At 44.3% G+C, this 15,039-nt stretch overlaps 1 long non-coding RNA gene across 1 annotated transcript in view; it reads right to left on the bottom strand.

Annotated features, from left to right (window-relative positions):
- Window positions 1-327: 327 nt before the first annotated feature.
- Window positions 328-15,039, bottom strand: part of LOC146857694 (uncharacterized) — a 98,083-nt gene continuing 83,371 nt past the window's right edge. Inside the window, exon 3 of the long non-coding RNA XR_014979601.1 lies at window positions 328-806. This is a non-coding gene — a long non-coding RNA (uncharacterized LOC146857694). The remainder of the gene's footprint in view (window positions 807-15,039) is intronic.

Raw genomic sequence — 15,039 nt, 5'->3', positions numbered from 1 at the left:
AAATGTCTAGTTCAGAAAGAACGGATACCAAGTGGATACCACGTGTGCCAAGGTTTGTGATTGAAAAAATAGCATAAGTGCCAGTGCCAGCACACACGTCACAGTGGGAGATTCTCAGCAAGTGGGAAAAGATTGTTGGCAACTGAAAAGAGCTCTTTGGTAAGATTAGGCACACTTTAAATGTGCAGTGAAAAGTACTTTCTCTTGGTAGCGTCTAGACGTCTATAGCACCTAATTTGAATATCATAGACAGTCTTATCAACAGGTTAATTGTTAATTTTTTTAATATCAAGGCGACAAGACATAGTAATCTTAGAGGCTGAGGTTAGCAATGATGAAAAAAGAAAGATACATTTGGAGGAGTTAGAAGCACTGTCTTTCCTTAACTAACTATTTTTCTTTTGATTCGGAGAAACAGATTGTACAGAATAAGAAGTTCCTTTGTCTTTACATAATTCCTGTATGCACAACATAGAATGTTCAACATGTTTATCAATTACTAACACCTCATTAAGCTTAGGATCATTCTTAGACCAAAGTTCTTCTCTTATTACATTTACATTCCAACATGAATTGGTCCTTTGTCTCGAAAATTGGAGGAAGAAGCTAGTTTACGTAAAGTGGTTACAAAATCTTTAATGAATTCATCCTCCCTTTGCATTCTTTTACTAAAGTAGTATCTCTGTAAAATAATATGACACTTTACGTAGGAAATGAAGGTCCAATTTCTTGATGGCAATCTCAAAGTCATTCAAGGATTGTGCAGCGCTCTCATCTTCACTCTTACTGTCAATCTTAGGCAGGTCCTAAAAAATGAACCAACATTGAAATTAACCAACATAGACGTTTTCCTTTCTGGAGACAGATTTGAACCACACATTTTTAAATAATTTTTGAAGACTTTCTTCCATTTAGGCCATGGAAGAACAGGTTCACCAGGAGAAGCTAAAAAAATGAAGCAAGAGATCTCTTTTGCATGTTGGAAGGAGTGAGAAAGAAGAAAACAAGAGAAGAAAGAAAAACACTAAAACAGGAGAGCAGAGGAATAATAAAATACAAAAATCTACAAAAAAGAAGACGTGCGAAAAGAAAGTCACAAACAAAATGAAACATTTATAACATCAATGTATTACACCGGTACACAAACATGTACCCGAAATCCGCATAAAATGAAACATTATTGGAAAGCAAAACAATCAATGCAGTACCAAAATGGAATCTTCCCTCAGAAAGAAAAACACAGTCCATCTTCTATTTCAATTATAGACAAGCTTTAGACGGAACACGAACTTCAGAGAGGGAGCTGGTGAACTCCAATTGAAAGCTGACATTGAAGCCATGAAGGAGCAACTGAAGGCGTGTTGACATCGTTCAAATGATCTTCCAAATACAGGAAGACATCGGGAGCAGAAGAGAGCAAGTGTGAGGCTGAGAAGAATCTACGGGAACAGTAGCAGGTGAGCGCAGTGCAGAGAGAAATACAGTAATGAAGCAGCAGCGAACGGGGCCCAGCATGAGGAGGGAGCGAGGCAGTGGAGGAGGGAGCCAGAAGCACGTGCAGGCACAGCCGCTATGAGCTGAAATAAAACCAGTAAGCAAGGTAAAAGCAGCAGACAGATGCATGTGAAGGCTTCAGTGCATGGCTGCTTGCAGTTCAGAGGAAACCAACTAGCGAGGAGGTGGGCGCTTGCTACAAAACGGGGGGAATCCAAAAGTTCAGAAATAAGAAACAACAAGCACTGAAAGACAAGCGCAGCCCCCAAACATCTACAGCGTTTACCTTACGGGAGCGAGCAGTGGTAGGCACGATAATTGCTAACAGATGGCGCCGCTGCTCGCTCCTGCAAGGTAAACGCCGCACATGCACGAGGGCTCATTGGAAACAGTGCAGTACATGCATGAGTTCCAAAAAAAGCCCTGTGCGATTCCAAGAGGTCATCTCCTGGGCAACGCTTGCGCGCTGCGTAGGCGAGATCTAAAAATTAGGATAATGAAATACTGGAAAAAGCATAACTTTCTAACCTAGATTACGATTAAAATTTATGAACTGCACAGTAACAATAGGATGTCTATAACAAAAGAGGAAAACCACTGAGCTATGCACATAAAATACTGTTCTCTGATCTGCATAGTACACACTCTTTGCAACAGGCTTATTAACTGTCTCTACTATCCTTATGAGTTAAAACTGCCACTAGATCAAACTCCAATCTCTCTCCAGCAGGTACATTATTCACCCGCATTATCTTGGCACTTTAATTGTTGCCTGAAAACTGTTGGATATACGAGGGACTTTGCAGGGCTTTTAAAACTGCTGCACTGCTACCAAACTGGCCCCCAGTAACAAAAGCGGCCCCCACCCTTCCCGGAAAATGCCTGATGCCCGGTACGGCCAGTCTAACCTTGGATCAGGCACTCAAAGAGCAGCTCCCTGAATCGCTACATTGTGCTCAGGACAGGTTGCGCTGAGTTGTAATAGTGGTTATCATCTTGGATCAAGTTCGTATTTTGCTAATTGGCTATATTCTGCCCCACACCGGTGCCTCACCCTGAAATCAACCCTAGCATCGGGCATTAATCACCAGGGGAGCATCTATTTCAGGGGTCCGGAGCATTTTGCGGATGCCGGAAGGCTCTGGATGGTAGGGGACGGAACCTACCGGAAGTTCGAATAGGAGCAGCCTACTTCATGCAGGGCTGGCCCTCTTTTACATATATGTGTTTCAAAGCAGTTCAATTTGATAATATACATATTCAACATTTATATATCCTTCTACTTCCCTTTTAATCCAGCCTTGCCAAGTAACACCCATCAAGCGTTAGTCTAATGCATTTCAGTGTGGTGGTTTGTATCACAGAACTGAAATGAAAAATCATGCATTTATAGCACCACCAGGCTCAGTCAAGGGAGCGCTGCTATAGGCACATTGATCGACTGAGCTGCAGTGGCTGCCAGCACAGTGCGCGCTGCTCCAGCAGGCTGCAGGCGGAGGCTAAAGAGGCTGGCTAGATCTGCTCACAGCTCTCTGCAAGACATCTAGTAGAGACACCCCTGAGCCGACACATGCAGTGCATAACTTAAACTGACGCATTGTCAGTGCAGTGCCCAATGGTGAAGTAGACTCACTGTTAGACAGCATTTAATAGCCTAACTTGGTGAGTCACGGGTCCCACTCCCACCTCCTTGCTGCAGCCCACTACTGTGCGAACAGTGGGCGGCATTTCAATTTAAGTGCCATGTTGGCTGCCCTTCTTGAAGTCATGCGCATGCTGTGCAGCTCCTGTGCTCCTGACCTTGCTGGCCCGCTCCAACCATGGCAGGGTGCCGGGGATGGGCAATCGATTGAATTGTTGGCGTGACCCAAACCGGCCTGCCACTGCTGACTTTCACCATCATCAGCTGGGCCGCAGCGGTCGACAGTCGGGCTTAGCTGCCCAGGGCAGGCAGTGGCAGTGGTAAGTGACTGATAGAGCTGATAATATAAAGCTGTAACTAATGAACAGTTCTGTGTGACTGCTTGTGCTGTCTGAGCCACCATGTGCTTTGTAACAGGACTCACACCATCTCTCATTAATATTAGTGTTGTGGGCATCGCATTGTGGTTGGATTTTCGAATCGCTATTGAATGTCTTTAAAATAGCCGCCGGATCCATCTGCAACCGGGCTGTTAAGGCTGTATGTAGATGTAAATTATACAATGTGACTGCCTTATAATTGCATACCTAAACAAAACTAGGGCGGCCATGTACACGCAACTTATTCACTCTCAGGATGTAATGTTATTTATGCTGGGGGCCTGAGGAGACAGTCTGATTTTAAACATGTCAGTCTTTTTTTAAATGAATATGCAACCTGGCCCTGCGTCCGCTGGGTTCAGTAATGTGCACTTACTCCTACTAAAGAGTGCCAATGGAGGAAAGATTTCTCTAATGCCAAAAAATGCTTATAAGCTAGCACACAAAAATGACCACTCTCTCATTAAAAACAAGCATTTGCATTGCAATAGGTCTCGCATTTGTGAAAGTTTAAGCTATTGGCGTTGTATATGACAATGCCTTTTGTTTAACTGTTTTGATCATTAACACAAACAAAAGGCATTGTCATTTATTATGCCAATAGCGCAAATTCTAGTAAATGTGAGACCTATTTCATTTCAAACAATAGGCCTCCATTGTCCCGGGCTGCTTGGAAAGTGAAAGCACGCATGACCGTCCTCCCACACATTGGAGTTTTCACCTCAGACAGCCTCAGCGCCCCATAAACATTAGCGGTGTCTCTCTCCGTGTCTTTAATGAAGATCCCAATTTAGGACTACGTTAAGCTGGAAGGAGACTCATTCCTGCACAGGTCAGTGGCCCAACATGCATTGCGGGGGTCGCCCTGCTCCCCGTGGCCCAGGTAGCCCGCAGTGGAGTTTCATGAGGAAGGGATCTGTTGCATCAGAAGGTCTGTATGTCAAGGCCACGAGAACGGGTACATGTGGAGCCCGTGCACGTGGGCAAAACAGCTGGGCCGGGTAGAAACATCTGCAGACTCAAGAAGCTGGAAACTATTCAGCATCTCCGTGAGTCATCCATAGCCAGACATGAGAAAACACTGGCAGAGGACGGGCCCCGGACGGCTCCAAGCCGAGGGCATCTTGACAACAAACGGGGTTCAAGCAGCTGACTTGTGAGCGGCTCCCACAGCACCAAGGGTTGGGATAAGAGGCGCCCTTGTTCGGACTCGGAGGCACGATGTGTCAGAGGCAGGAGGTGCCCCTGTGCAGCACCGTTATATGATGTGAGAGGACTGCGGACTGAGGTGCCCCTTACTAAGAGAAGAGGTGCTCATGTGCAGAGCCATGGTGTTTCAGAGTCAGGAGGTGCCAGAGGCATGAGACACGGGCCTAAGTATTGATAGTGCAGCAGGAGCAGTTGCACCAAGGTCGAGTGTTCGGAGGGGCACACAGCACTCATGTTTCTCTTTTTTTTTAGTAAGTAATCTGCAGATAGGTGATTATTTTCCGTGCTGCACAGGGGCCCACGTCACCCTTGCTAAGAGTCCTCTGCCAAATGAAAGAGATGCTCTACGGCGACGACGGGGGAGAGGGCTTTCTTCAGGCAAATGCTCTGTCCTGAGTGGAAGCTGTCAGCGGGCTTAGGAAGTAGGGGCCAAATTTAGCAACACTGCGCAGGTCACAAGTCACCAAAAGTAACACAAAGTAGCATTGAGCGCTGCACTATGGTGCACCAGTGTGTGCGCGGGGCTATGCAGCCTAAGTGCACCAGAAAACTGGAAGAGTGCTAAGTGCCCCATCTATGTGGACAGCAGGGTACTGTCCTGTCTCGCCCTTTCACTCAACCGAACAGAACAACTTTGACTGCTGCGTTGATTAAAATAACAGTACATTTTCCCCGCAGTATCTTGAAACGAGGTGTGCCCTGTGTTGCGCAAGGGAAGGCCTCGGAGCTCCTAGATTGAGTGGGGGCTCTTTTCCTCATTGTTTTAAGCCAGCAGGGTCGCCCGGAAGGATACAGGCTCTCTGGGGTTAGCGGTACTTCGGCGCATAAATATTACGAGGAAGGGAGCGCCAGACATCTGGAGTAAGTTGGGGTTTAGGGGGACACCATTCCCTTACACTAATGGCAGCAGGAGAAGGGGTTCTTCTGTAACCACAGAAGAATGGAGGACAAGATGAAAAGATGAAGTGCAAGAAATGGCATGGGAGGTGAACAAGAGAATGGGACAGAACAGAAAGGAGAGGAGGGTTAAAAGCAAGGCGCAAGTGCACTGGAAAGAAAATGAGTATGAAAGGAGGGGAGAGTAACTGGATGATAAGAGGGTTGGTGGTCCACTGCCTTTATGGAGCTATGTGAGGACTTACAGAGCGTCTTGCGGTTAACTGTAAGAGTGGAGCCCCCATCCAGAAGACTAAGCATTGGGAAGGAGAGTGAGAAAGACAGAAGAAATTAAGCACCAGAGGTGGTTTGTAGGAGAGAAGGGTAAGAAAGACAGGAGACGAGAGCAGAAACGCGAGTCAATACTAGAGATAGGTTCACCTGGGACTTACCTTTCCACCAAGAAACAGAACAGGAGCGGGATCTCCTGCCTGCAGCACAGGAAGAGAGGAAAGTGGGACAGAGGAGGCGTGGGTGGAGGGGCTGAGGGGTGGGAGGAGTAGAAGGGGGTGTTGAAGGAGGGAGGAGAGCTGGGATGAAGGCGGACTCAAAGCTACTCACTGCGAGAGGTGTTGAAAAAGAATCTGTGAAATTCTCTGAAAAAAGCCAAGTACAACCTAAAAGTTAAAAGCGATGTAAAGATTTAAGAGAATATCTTTCATTAAAGAGGGCGTTATACACTTCAGTTAATTAAATGCTCTCCACTCAGGGCGGGTTCTGTTGGGGAAGCAGGCAGCATTGCCGGCACCGGCGGCCACAGCTGGGGGGAAGGCTTATCCTGATGTCATGTCTGTAGCAGCGGCAGTCTTGCATCCTCCCGAGCAGAGCCAGCAGCTGCACTAGCGAACGGCGGAGACAGGCTGCATCATCTGGCAGACCTCAGCGGTGGAGGGAGCGCGCCGGCCACCAGCCCAACGCCATTGTAAACAAGATGGAGAAAAGTGCTTTACCGACTAATTAAAGGAGACTGTATAACGCCGCAAGTAAAAGATCCAGTCCGGATGGGCGGTTCCAAAAGGAGACAGGCGGTAACAAAGAAGTCTCATTTTCAATCAGAAGCCAGCGTTTACCATAGACGATGACGCCAGCAAATGAAAAATAGGTGCGGTGCTTCCACCCTACTTCTAAAACATACCCTTCTACAATATGCCTCGCAGAGCAAGCAGCGCATGCGCGCTGCAATGCTAGGTCTGCGAGACCTAAAAATGTGCGCCGCCTATTATAATGTCAGAATAGAGCAGGCGGATAACTCTTCGAGAGAACTGTTTGCCATTCTTAAAGACCTTTCCTCTTTAAGGAGAACTATGGCGCCCGCCAGTGGTTCCCCAGAGTTGTGCAATCAGATTGCCGACTTTTCGCCATGAAGGTATCCAAAATATACGATTCCTTTCCAGATGAGGCCCGTAATGGTAACTCTTCTCAATCTGAAAGAATCGTTATGCTGGAGACCAACCAACTCTCGAAGTTTTCTCCCCCCTCACTGGAAGATTTGAGAGGTGTGGCCCTAAGTATAAAATCTGACTCACCAACGGAACTAGCTGTGCCCAAAATCATTATGGAAGGATTAGACACAATACTAACCTGTGTACAGCAACTTTGGAGGTATCCTTCCATTGTCATGAGGTTCCGAGTAAGTGGAAGCAAGCAATTGTCCTCCCACTTAAGAAAAAACCATCAGCAGATCCGGGATTGTTGGATAATCTGCGTCCTATCTCACTCCTGCCTTACTTCTCCAAAGTAGCAGAGAAGCCATTGAACACGCAATTGGTTGCACACATTAACAAGCATAACCGACTCTACCCAACGCAATCAGGCTTTAGAGCCATGTACTCTACAGAGTCTGGGTAACTCCTCGCCACAGAGACATTACGCAGGCGGGCATATGATGGTCAGACTGTAGCTTTGGTCCTGTTGGACGTCAGCACAGCCTTTAACACAGTATCCCATAAACTGCTTTTGCAGCTACTCTGGTCAGGTGGACTGCGGGGAGCTGCCTTTAAGTGGATGACCTCCTTCCTACAGGATCGTAGCTTTCAGGTCGCACAGCGCCCACACATGTCTAAAAGCATGCCACTCTCACAAGGGGTCCCACAAGGCTCAATTTTGAGCCCAAGTCTTTTTAATCTCTACATTCAACCCCTGGCGGAGATCGTGGAAAAACAGACGACTCACAGCTTGTTGTTACTTTATTTCACAAATCAGAGCATACTGCAACCCAGTTTTCTTCCTGCCTGAAGGACCTTGCTTCCTGGATGTCAAACAACTGCCTGAAGTTGAACCGCAATAAAACAGAGGTCATGATTGTCGGGAAACTCCCCTCCATTTGGAGCATGGTGGCCCAGATGTTGGATCCCACGCCCACTCCTAAAGAGGATGTTAAAATCTGGGAATTTGGCCTGACCCTAATCTCTCCTTCGAAACCCATACTAGGAAGGTCACAGGGAAATGTTTTTGGATTCTCAAATTGCTAAATACAATTCTGGATATTCTTCCAATTTGAGCCAGGAAAACCTCGGTATACACTCTTGTTACAGCTCAGCTGGACTATAAAAAATATCCTCTACCTTGGAGCAATGAAAAAAAGCCTACACAGGCTGCAACGTATTCAAAATGTGGCAGCCCACCTAGTTCTTAATTTACCGAAAAGAGCTTCTCGGCAAAAGCCCTTAATGCCCTGCACTGTCTGCCTGTTAATAAAATAATTATTTGTAAAGCATTGTGCCATAGGATTTTGCAGGGCAGAGGACCCAGTTACTTCCATGATGTTCTCACCCCTTATAATCCGACACGTCACCTGAGGTCAACGGGGGCTCACCTGCTCAAAGTTCCTAAAATTCAAAGAGCAAGAATGGGTACGCACTCTTTCAGCTATTTGGCAGCCAATAACTGGAATGCATTACCCCCTACACTCTGAGCTGAGCCATCTAAAAACGCCTTCCGGAAAGGTTTGAAAACCTGGCTCTTCCAGCTGTGAGCTTCTAGATTCTCATTCACCTCTCCTGCACAGCTTTTCTTCAGTCTCTCTCACTTGCCTTTATTGTAGTAGCTCCTGGCGCGGGGACCCACCAGTTGGTGTAACCAGCCGCTTTATAAATGTTTTTATTATTATTAATATTATTCTAGTGTTGTCTTTTTGAAATAATACAGCCAGGCCCTGCTGTTTTTCTTTGCTCAAATAGGAATAATTTCTGATATATGTATATGTTTCTCTCGTCTTCATTGCTTGATTTTGCTTGCAAGAAAGTGTCACTCATAGTTGTTGAAAACTTGAAATGTCACTCATAATTACACTGAAATAGTCACACATAGCAATCCGAAATGTTGGCAGCTATGTTAATCTGTTTAATAGTTAAATTATTAATTATCAGTTTACACAATCACTATTTTGCTGCCATGTCATTGAAGGGTCCAGATGAATTTAATGACCTGCCACAAGATGCCCATTGAAGCAGTGCTTAAGCTCGTGATTTTTAACTGGGCTCAAGCAGCCGGGGTGCTAATAGCACAGGTTGAGAGAGTTGGGGCGCAGCACCAAATAACAATGAATAACTATGAACATACTTTGGAGGAGCTGGTAAAATTAATGTCCGTATCTATGTCGAGACCACAAGCCAAAGGCAATTTGAAAGTAACACAAGTGTGTTCGTGATGGGAAGAGGAAGGGGTCATAAGAATCCTCAAGGCTGTGAAAGAGTAGAAATTACTGATTAAAAGAAAAAGGAAAAGAGTTTGTCATTATGGTTGAATTGGAGCTGGATGGCTGAGGCCATTCAAAAGAAGGGCACTAAGAAGTGAAGGTCTCACTTTTCCGGGGATCACCCAGTGGCGTATCTAGACGTACTGCCACCCGGGGTGGCCCCAAATTTGCTGCCAGAGTGCAGGTAAGAGCAGGAGGGGGGGTTGTGGTTGATGGACGACTTGTTCTGTGGGGTGGAGGGCAGCTGATGGTCGACTTGTCCTCGGGTCCGGGTATGATGGTAGTCGTGAGACAAAACTTCTGCCGCCCCCTACAACAGTGCCGCCCAGGGCAGACCGCCCTCCCCCCCGCAGCTACGCCACTGTGATCACCTTGTGCCCCCAAATAACTAATCTCAAATGGGAAATAATATTGTGCACACCACTATATGGGGCTGAGAAGCTTAAGCCCTCCCCCCTCAATTAACTCCAAGGGGCTTGTGGAGGTAATACACAGATGAAAGATAAGTAAAGCCACGGGATCTGATGGAATTCTAAGCGTTACATAAAAAAGCACCTCTGATTTGGGCGGATTTCCTCGGTCCTTACTAATAATAAAAATGTGAGAAGCACTGTTAGGAACAACTTGGAAGGCTTGGAAGGGGTCCCTAATAATTACATCATTCCCAAAACAATTCACACAACAACTTTAAACATTTGGGCCAGATTTACTCAGAAGTCATACAACTCAGGGCAGCAAGTAAAGTTTCTGCACTGTGTTGCGTGAAAGGCAGAGAGCAGAACAGCGCTATATACCATAACATAACATTACATGTGTATTTGTAAAGCTCACATTCAGTGGGAAGGCTATCTTGGTGCTGAATAACACATGTTTTGTGTTACCCAATGGCACTCATTTTATTTGAACCTGTGACCATGAGGTCAAACACAGGCTCCTACAGTGGGCTCATTAGTCCACTAAGCCACCAGACCCGGTAAAATATGCTACTGTACTGCAATCTCCCTGCACTGGTAATCTGCAGGCAGCCATGCACCAACGCAGACATCCAGAGTGCAAGGGTGTCTGCATCATCTGAAGTATAGGTTTTGTACTGGAAGATTTTTCTTTCAGTACAAAACCTATGCTTTAAGAAAGGCATTTCCCACTTTGTATGTGTGTTGTACAAAGTGCCTCTTTACAAAAATGCCTCAAGGAAGCATAGGATTCTGGTGCAAATACCGGTCTACAATTATTTTTAAGATGAGGATTTGCATCATATCCCTTGGGTTGTTGCTCAGGTCTGCCCATGCACCACCCATTAGACACCCAATTGACACAAAGTAGAGCATTGCACAACATAGCATTACTTTGAGGTACTATCCAACGCAAATCACAATTTGTGTTGGATAATAAATTCCACTATGACACTTTGCGTCGGATTTGGATTAGAAGTTAACGCACATCCGATGCAAAGCATTTGTAAATCTAGGCCTTAGTTTGTAGGTTTTCTTCATGCTATAGATGTTGTAGACCATCAGCTCCTTAAGACAAGCTGCCCAAGAGGGGCCTCCTGAGTGGTTATTAAAACCATTAGTCGTCCTGAGTACGGATACATGAGCACATGTTAGTGTTGACTGTGATGGGGAGCAAATGGCCACTACTGAACAGTTGTAAGTAATGGTCATGCCTGATCCCTTGCTGTTTTCCTTGTTCATAAATAACTTGGCCCTTCTATATTAAAGACTAATGCTAATTCCCATATACATTAACTAGTGCGCGAATAAACACCCTCCAATATGCTGATAATGTGGTTATTTTTATTGCACACCCATCGGGCTGCAGCAGTAGTTGGTGGCATTACAAAGTTTTTGCATTGGAAATAAATTAATAATTAACATAACCAAACAAAAAGTATTGCAAATCAGGAACTAAAAAAGGCCATTAACATGGGAGATTAATGGATCAAATGTGGTGAATTTTAGAATGTGCACGTTATTAGGAATCATGCCCAAATATAGATTGTCACTGACTCATCATGCCAAGGCATCTATTGAGGTGACTGGGCTCTGTCGATTCAATTGCAAGTATGGAGGCTCCTCAGACAGACCAGTACTGAAGACCGTCAAGGCCTTGTGGTCAAGGTATACCTTTGGATTTCATCCTGAGCCAAGTTTAAAGGTTCAGAATTTGCCAGTAACGATGACTATAAATGAGTCAGCAGAAGATGAAGGCATTGGAGATCACATTTATTGCAGATAAGCAACATACTGAGAACAGAAAATGTTCTGCTGCACTTTCATAAAGCCTCGGAGTTCCAAGTGTGGTATAGTATCTGTTAAGTATACTCTGCCCCAAACTGCGCCACCAGCCATACTCAGGTTGGGAGAGTAATCTAATCAATATGCATCGTCTGGAATTAACACTCAATCAAATTGTCACTGCCCTCTGTGTAGACCTAATGAACTGGTACATTGCTTGCAACTTTATCCAAACTAAAAGGTTTTGTGAACAAAATATTTGGAACTCCTATTTATTACAAAAGTTCTATGGACTGTCACATTAGTTTTACATTTTTTACTGAGATTGCATTTTTCAGACAATGTAGCCACTGCTGTCAATGCATTTTAATGTTTGTGAAAAAGGTCTGGGTTAATTCTCCTTTTTTTAAAAAACCATGCTGCTAAATTGTTAACCAACCGTTTCAATGTTGGTTGGCTTAATCATCCTTCTTGTTTCCATGCTTCTCATTGGTCAGTGCATCCCAGTTTCACTTTCTCTTCATGTGTTTATTCCTTCTGCGGAGCATGGACCAAATTCTGCATCCTGTCAGTGGACAGTGTCATTCCCCTGTGTGAGCGCTTTTGGATGTACTTTTCTGAATTAGCATTCCATAATTGTGCATGTGTTTGCAGGCTGTCTCCCCTCCCCTGTTTCAGCTCCACATCACTCTTTGCCCATCCCCCTCTCACATTGTTGCCCTGTTGTTGTTGTTTAACAGTGTCCCTTTTGCACCTCTTGTATTGTTGTTTGACCCGTTCCCTCCTCCCCCAACCGTTGCTACCCCAGTCACCATCTCACCTCCTGCATTGTTCCCTGCTGTTAAAGGGGCCGTATCTCCTCCCCACCCGCATTGTTGCTTGAGCCATTTTACCTCCCCTGTCATTGCATTTCCCATCGCACCCCCCCTACCCTAGCCCTCAATTTTTGATTGCCCCACCCACACGCCCACCCCCCCTGTCATTGCATGACCTGTATCCCTGCCCCAGCCCCCCAGTCATTGCTTGCCTGCCACCCTAATGGTGGTGCCAATGCTTGTTATTGTTTGTTACTTTGACACCGATGAAAATGAGTGATAATCTTAGTCAGGTGACCTGAAATAGACACTTTGATTCACTATTTTATTCATGTCATTGCCATTAGTGATGGTGAATGGGAAGATATCAGTGATGGCACTGATCATATAATTTGGGATGTCTTCTTGATGTCACAGGTGAGGTCACAAACAGCGGATTACAAGTTCCTTAGCTATTTGGAACTTTCCATTCGTTTTCTCATAACTTTACATCACTTCAAGTCTATATTATCAACGTTCGATTGATTCCTAATTAGTTTCACCCTACACAAATATGTTTACATATATACAGAGTAATGATGAATTTCGACATTTTTTTTTTTACAGACACAAAACTACTCTCATCCTATATGGTAGCTATCAGAAATGTGGTTATTTACTTGGCGGCAGGGGCATGGGTACTCCTACAAACTTCATACACACAATCTGGCTTGAGTTTAGCATGGTTCCAATAGAAACTTCGGCACAAGCATCAGGCAACTTCCCACATTAAGGGCACACTTCGATTTCCACCCTGACACCATTTGTTCATTTCATTCTCAGTGTTCCTCAACAAAGACATTGGGGAAAAAGCTTCATTCAAAAACAAATACGGGTGCAGAAATGTGAGAGGTGTTTTCTTTTTGAGAGAAGGACACAGCAGCGGCTCTCAATAACAAACACTGGCTAAACCAATTGGTCTCACTATTTTTAAAGAAGCAATGGTATTCATAATTTCCTAACCTTTAAAAACTAATTTTAGCACTTTCCCAAAGCAGGCTGAAGTGTCTTGGGCCGTTACTTAAGATCACTCAATTTAGGCTTAAGTACTTTCTCTAACTAAATGCAGTACCTTAGTCCATTGCTCGACATTGCAGACGTATAACTTACCACCTCAGTGTGGCCATAAGGTATATGCAGTGTGGTGGAGGTAGGTTAAATATGGTAGGTACTGTAGCTAGGTTAGATGGGGTTTGTAAGGCAGATTGGGTTAGATAAGTAGAATAGGTATGGTAGGCTAAGTATGATAGCTATGTGTAAATCGGCGGTAACGTATTATACCTTGGTTAGCTATGGTGGTTAAGTTATGTATGCAAGTTAGGAATGCATCTATGTAGGTAAGAGAGGTAGGTTTGGTATCTGACATCTTAGGTAGATTTGATAGTTTAGGATTGTTAGATTAGGTAAAGTACATAGGTTAGTAAGGATACATTATAATGTAGATAGTTATGGAATACACAGTAGTTTACGTATGGTACACTATAGGTGTGACAGGTTAAGTATAGAAGTTAGGTATAATAGATAGGTCAGGTATGCCAGGTTATGCATGAGCTTATGTATGAAAGGTACGGACGGTAAATTTGGCAGGTTGGTATGATGAGTTCTATATGTACATAAGTTGTAATTGCAGACACAATATGGCAAATTAGGTCTGGGTTTTGTTTTCTGTTTAAATATCTGTCCTACTAAAGCCTTTTCCTGATTTGAGGTTTCCAATCACAGCATTCTTATGCAGAAGAACAAATATACACTATTTATTTTAAAGCATACTTGTTTACTAATAAGCAAATGGTTTAGTAAATGTGTTGCTTTAAGTTACCTATGCTTGTGGCTATCATTTCACAGAGTAAATATAAACAATTCAGTCCTACAGATGAAATTAAAAAGTCTACAAATTAATTTGCATGTAGGTGCCTTTCTGTACTACTACTACTACTACTACTACTACTGCTACAAGTACTATACAGATGAGTGTTCAGTCCAAGCAGTACCAAACAGCACTAAAGACAACAACACAATACAAAAAAAATCTAAAACTGATTTAGGAAAAATTATCAAAATCAGGAATGAGGAGTCAAAGCTATAGGTTATTGTTTTAGGGCAAAGAGCACCAAGAAGATTCAAAGAGCCTATTGAAAATCACAGTTCTGTGGTTGAGATGGACCTAAGTGTCTTTTCAGGCCAACTACCATTGATCAGTGTTCAGGTAAGATAAGCAGGTCACAACGGTCAAAGTTTTTACCTTAGGACTTAGAAGATTGTTTGGTTCCACAATGTTTTGCCTGGTAGGGCACCAGAGCTGGCAAGAACCCCTCAAACTGAGATATATCAACAATGAGCTTCTATTGATGCTTTCAGTTTTGACACCAAAAACTCTGATAGGGACAAAACAAGATTTCATAGCTACAACGTCTTGCTGGTGAGGTAGATTTTCTGCCGTCTTCGAGTCCAAGGTTTTACCTTTGGACTCAGTTACTTTTTTTAGCTCCAATATTCTCCCTTGAGGCAAGACTACAAGTTCCTGTCTGGCAGGGCTCCACAAGTCAGGATCTCTTCACCCCAGTGCCCTTCTGAAGTCTTTTTTCCTCAT

Source organism: Triturus cristatus, chromosome 3_2, assembly GCF_964204655.1.
Source record: "Triturus cristatus chromosome 3_2, aTriCri1.1, whole genome shotgun sequence".
In the NCBI taxonomy this organism is placed as follows: domain Eukaryota; kingdom Metazoa; phylum Chordata; class Amphibia; order Caudata; family Salamandridae; genus Triturus; species Triturus cristatus.
The sequence above is the reverse complement of the archived record's forward strand: the minus strand, read 5'-3'. Positions and strand labels throughout refer to the sequence as shown.